Source organism: Marmota flaviventris, chromosome 10, assembly GCF_047511675.1.
Source record: "Marmota flaviventris isolate mMarFla1 chromosome 10, mMarFla1.hap1, whole genome shotgun sequence".
Classification (NCBI taxonomy): domain Eukaryota; kingdom Metazoa; phylum Chordata; class Mammalia; order Rodentia; family Sciuridae; genus Marmota; species Marmota flaviventris.
In genome coordinates this window covers 42,342,133-42,347,532 of record NC_092507.1, presented here as the reverse complement: position 1 = coordinate 42,347,532, position 5,400 = coordinate 42,342,133, and the positions used below count along the sequence as shown (strand labels likewise).

The following is a 5,400-nucleotide window of genomic DNA, read 5'->3' as shown; positions in this document are numbered from 1 at the left end:
TGTGTGCTCTGTAATGGTAAAATATTTTTACAAGGCTAATTTCAGTTGTTTACTGATTTTCTAGCTGTTTCAGTAAAGTTATCAAACTAAGAATTGTCCAAAAAAAATTTGGTTCTGAAGAGTTCTTGATCTTTTTCTTCAATTGTACAAATACATGTTCTTTAGCAATATGCTCTGGTTTGTATGTGCTGGGAACCCAAACCTCAATATAACAGTGTTGAGAGGTAGGTCTAATAAGAAATGATTAGATTATGAGGGCAGAGCCCTCATGAACAGATTGATGTTGTCACTCGAGGGAGTGGATCAGTAATCTCCAGAGTGAGCTGTTACACATGGGAGTTGGGCATCCTCTTACTTTCTTGCTCTTCCCCTCCTTTGCCCTTCTGCCTTCTACCATGGGATGACTCAGCAAGAAAGCTCTTGTCAGATGCTAGTCCATGTTAGCTTCCAGAACCATAAGACAATACTTCTCTGTTCATTATAATTACCCAGTCTCCAGGATTCTTTTATAGTAGCAGACAACAGAGTAAGACACAATATTTTAATGGTATAGAAAAGTGTCTCATATGAACTAGATTACAGGCCACCCCAGGACACTCCAAATTTATAGTGGTTTGGCTTACCATTTGTCAACTTTAGGATGATATGAAAGCACACCCACACAACCATTTTGTTTTTTCTCTTTAGTACAGTATTCAATAAATTACATTAAATGGTCAACACTTTATTATTAAATAGGCCTTGTGTTAGAGTATTCTGCCCATCTGTAGACTAATGTAAGTATTCTGAGTACATTAAGGTAAGCTAGGCTAAGGTATGATGTCTTGTAGATTATGTGTGTTAAATGTATTTTCAACTTCTGATATTTTCAATTTACAGTAGGTTTATCAGGACATATAGCCATCATAAATTGAGGAGTGTCTATAATTGATTTAACTTTTGGTTTCATAAAGCAGATGGGTAACAAACACCACATGTTAACAAAACATCCAAGCTGTACCTTTAAGATGTAGAAGCCTAAGGGCGCACTATGGTAATTCTGTTATTACTGTAGCCCTCTTTACTCCTTATTTTCTCTAAACTCCATTTCTCAAAATATGCTCTCTAGAAGAGTATATTTATAAAATTTAAATAGTTATCAACCAAACACAATGGCACATGCCTGTAACCCCAGCTACTCTGGAGGCCTAGGCAGGAGGATCACAAGTTTGAGGCTAGCCTGGGCAACTTAACAGGACCCTGAAAATAAAATTTTAAAAGGGCTGAGGATGTGACTGATTGGTAGAGCATTTGCCTAGCATGTGGAAGGCCCTGGGTTTAATCCCCAGCACTGAAAAAAAAAATTAGGTATGAAATAAAAATAAAAAAGGGGTTCTGAAATCCAGTAAAGTTTAGGATGTTCTAAATTAACACAGTTCTTCACTACAGAATTTCTCACTCCTTAGTATGGATCTCCAAAAGTAAGTGCCAATGCAGTGTCTCTCAACTGTCCTTTCATCATGGGCCCTCCCTTCCTCAGGAGCCTGGATGAGGCTTTTTCCCCTTCTCCCCACTCCAAACCAGGAAAATATCAAGGACTAAGATTTTGTTGGAGGGTCACAAGCTATTATACCAATATTTTTCCCCCTTAAGAACCATTTCACCCTTTGGGAAGAATCTGACCTCAGCTGAGAATGCACACTTTAACGTGAATCGCTTCTCAAACTCCTTCACCACAGAACTTTTTCAAGTTCACCATTTTTTCCAGAAACATACTTTGTGAAACCCTAATTTAGTCATCAAGGAATATTTTAACACTTCATCATTCTCTTAAATCTCAAGGATAGAGTTTCCTCATTAACATTGAAATTTCCTAGTAGAAAACTACAATAAACCCAGGCATTCCAAGAAATAAAAAAGACTTGGTTAAGAAGCCCTGTCTGCCTCCATGCTGCCTCTGGCCAGCACCCTTAGTTTGTGGGTTTTATATCAGTCAACATTTTTCATAATTGTAGTATAACATACATAAACCTATAATGTTCTCTAATCTTAAGCGTACAGTTTGATAAATCTTCACAATTGTATACACACCCAGATCAGGATACAGGCATTGAACTCTTGATCAGAGACCTTTTTTTGAAAGTCTTGACCTCCCATCAGATACATTCGGCAGTTTTCAAACTTTGATGATATTTAGTGAAGATTCTACCCAGGGGGGTTATTAAAATCACAGATTCCTGCCCTCAGAGATTCTGACTCAGGTCTGGAGTGGGAACTGGGGTTTCTAATAAAAACTCCCAGGTGACTCTGATGCAAGTGGTCTGTGGATCACAATTCAGAGAAACATCAGCCTGCCCTATAGGATAAAAGTCAAAGTCCTTAACAAGGCATTAAGGCCTTCCCTAATTTGACCCAATCTCATTTTCCCAGACTCACTGGCCGGTTTTCACCATGCAGAATTACTTCTCTCTCCTCAACAGGTCATACATGTATGTTTTCCTTAGCCTGGAATATCTTTCCAGTCTTCTTTACAGGAAGACTCCTTCTTATCCTTCAAGACCCAGTTACACTGTCACTTCCTCTGGTAAGTCTTCTGAACCTCATCAGCCAGAATTAGTTGCCCCCTCATTGTTGATCCAGAACTTTATTAAAATTGTTGTAGTTGTTATCACAATATTGATTTTAAAATCTCCTTGTTTAAAAATAAGGAGTATATTGGTTCTCTGCTAGACATCTAACACAGGGGGGCAGCACACTGTGGTGAATGAATGAATGGTGGATGTTACTGATTCCCACCTGAAGTCACTTAGTTCTCATTTCCTGTCCCACAAGGCTGCAAGCTCTCTAACAGAAGAGATTTCTTCTTCACTTTTTTTGTTTTCCAGTCTCATCCCAGGGATTCAGCTGCCAGTGAAAAAATACGTAACGGGTGACCATAACACTTTCACTTGCCCCAATTTAGTGAGTACCTCAGTGCCTCCTAGGCTCTCCCCACACTGGTGGAAGGAGGCAGGAGCTGAGTGTTAAGTGTTGGGGGAAGAAGTCATCCCCATCTGCCAGATAAGAATGTTATGTAAGACTGAAAGTGCAGAACTGGGCCTCCAACACCAGGTTCCTGGCTTTCGCTGACCTTTCCCTCCATAGAACACTGTTGCCATGGAGATGACCATTACCCTAAGGGGCACAGTTGGGTGAGGCCTCTAGAAAGGTCTCTCAGGAAAGCAACAGTGCATGGAGACCCTTGGCCCCCTTGTCAACTTCCTCGTCTATTTACTTGCCTATTTCTTTGTCTACTCATGTTTGTATTTGTTGGTTTATTTTTTTAGCATTTTTATAGACGACTAGGCATCTAGACAAAAGCCGCTATGGGAAGCCCTATCCACAGCCCAAGGTGAGCTCTTGAGACCACTGATCATGAAGGTACCAAGGGCATTTTTGGTACCGGGTCTTGGAGGGAAGGGGGCGGTCCTGGTTGGAAGGGGCGGGGCGATGCTGCAGCCTTCAACTCTGGCCCTGCGTGGTGCCCCCCGCACTTCCCACCTGGCCTGGACTGCGCAGGCGCTGGGGTTGCCCTCGCCTGGACCGTTGCGCTGGCCGGCTTGCGCGGAAGTTGGTCACGCCTCGCGTTTGCGGGTGGCCTAGGAGGGAGTGCGTCTGGACGTGAGGGAGTCTGACTGAGGACATTGTGTGCCTGGACAGCGAGGCCATGTGTGACACCCACGGTTCCCCAGCCCCGCAGGCGAGTAGTGCGGGCCAGGGTTGGGGCAGGCCATGGGCGGCGGCGTCGCCCGAGGAGTACAGCTTCGAATACGGCTCCCCGCGGTACCTGCTGCTCTGCGGTCTGGGCGGGATGCTGAGCTGCGGGCTGACACACCTGGCCATCGTGCCCCTGGACCTGGTCAAGTGCCGCATGCAAGTGGACCCCGACAAGTACAAGGGCATCTTCAGCGGCTTCGGCGTGACAGTGCGCGAGGAGGGGCTGCGCGGCCTGGCCCGTGGCTGGGCCCCGACCTTCATAGGCTACTCCCTGCAGGGCTTCTTCAAGTTCGGCCTTTACGAGGTCTTCAAGATTCACTACAAGAAGCTCCTGGGCGAGGAGAAGGCCTATACGTGGAGGACCACCTTGTACCTGGCCGCCTCGGCCAGCGCCGAGTTCTTCGCCGACGTGGCCCTGGCGCCCATGGAGGCGGTCAAGGTCCGCGTGCAGACGCAGCCAGACTACGCCCGCACCCTGCGTGAAGCCGTCCCCAAGATGTATGCCGAGGAGGGCCTGTGGGCCTTCTACAAGGGCGTAGCGCCGCTGTGGATGCGGCAGATCCCCTACACCATGATGAAGTTCGCCTGCTTCGAGCGCACGGTGGAGGCGCTGTACAAGTACGTGGTGCCCAAGCCGCAGTGCGAGTGCACCAAGGCCGAGCAGCTCGGCGTCACCTTCGTGGCAGGCTACATCGCCGGTGTCTTCTGCGCGATCGTGTCCCACCCCGCCGATTCCGTGGTGTCCGTGCTGAACAAGGAGAAGGGCAGCACGGCCCTGGAGGTGCTCCGCAGACTGGGGCCCCTGGGCTTCTGGAAGGGCCTGTTCGCTCGCATCATCATGATCGGCACCCTGACGGCCCTGCAGTGGTTCATCTACGACTCGGTCAAAGTGTATCTCAACCTGCCGCGCCCTCCCATTGCTGAAGAGCCTGCGTCCCTGAAGAAGCACAAATAGGCATGGATTTGTGAACTACTGTAGCTACCCAGGGTCCAGGTTCCCACCAAGTCTGGGATCGCCTGTTGGGGTGTTAAAGGTTAACGTGTTCAGGAGAGGTGACCGAAGACCCAGTCTGAATTCTCTTCAAAGGACTGGTTTCTTCTTTTTGGCAGTTCCAGAGGATTGCAAACGTTTCATTTGAGGGTTTGAATCGTTATCTTTGGGTAGTTGGCATGGTTAATTTTATTTGATAGCTTTACAATAAATAAAAGGAAAAAAATCCTAGCAGGAAGTAATGTTAGGTCATTTAACATTTATAGGTCCTATCTCCTTTGATTCACATTTCTGTGGAGATTATCCAGGCATATCGGTTGCATAGGCTGCAAATGAGGTTTCGAGGTCAGCACAACTATATGAGATGGGAACAAAGGGAAGTTCTGGTACATGATATTTAGCTCAGTAGAAGTCGTGCACCTATTGAATAGATGAAGGACTCATTGAATATTTCTTGTTCATTCCCATACAGGTAAAAATTATTAAAAGTTAAATGGTGCCTTATATTGTTTGATAGCTTAGAATGTATTCACTGTTTTCAGAGACATAAGAAGGTCTGCATTTTCTCATTTTGCTTTGTCCCTTCTCTTCATGATGTTGCTGATTAGAACCTAGCTCTCTCCAGGAAGCGCTAAAATTGGATCAATGTGGAAAGCCAAAATGAGATGAAGGGC

The 5,400-nt window shown here is 45.9% G+C and overlaps 1 pseudogene; it reads left to right on the top strand.

The window, feature by feature from the left end:
• Positions 1-3,685: 3,685 nt before the first annotated feature.
• Positions 3,686-4,690, top strand: LOC114100292 (solute carrier family 25 member 3 pseudogene; annotated as a pseudogene).
• Positions 4,691-5,400: the final 710 nt, after the last annotated feature.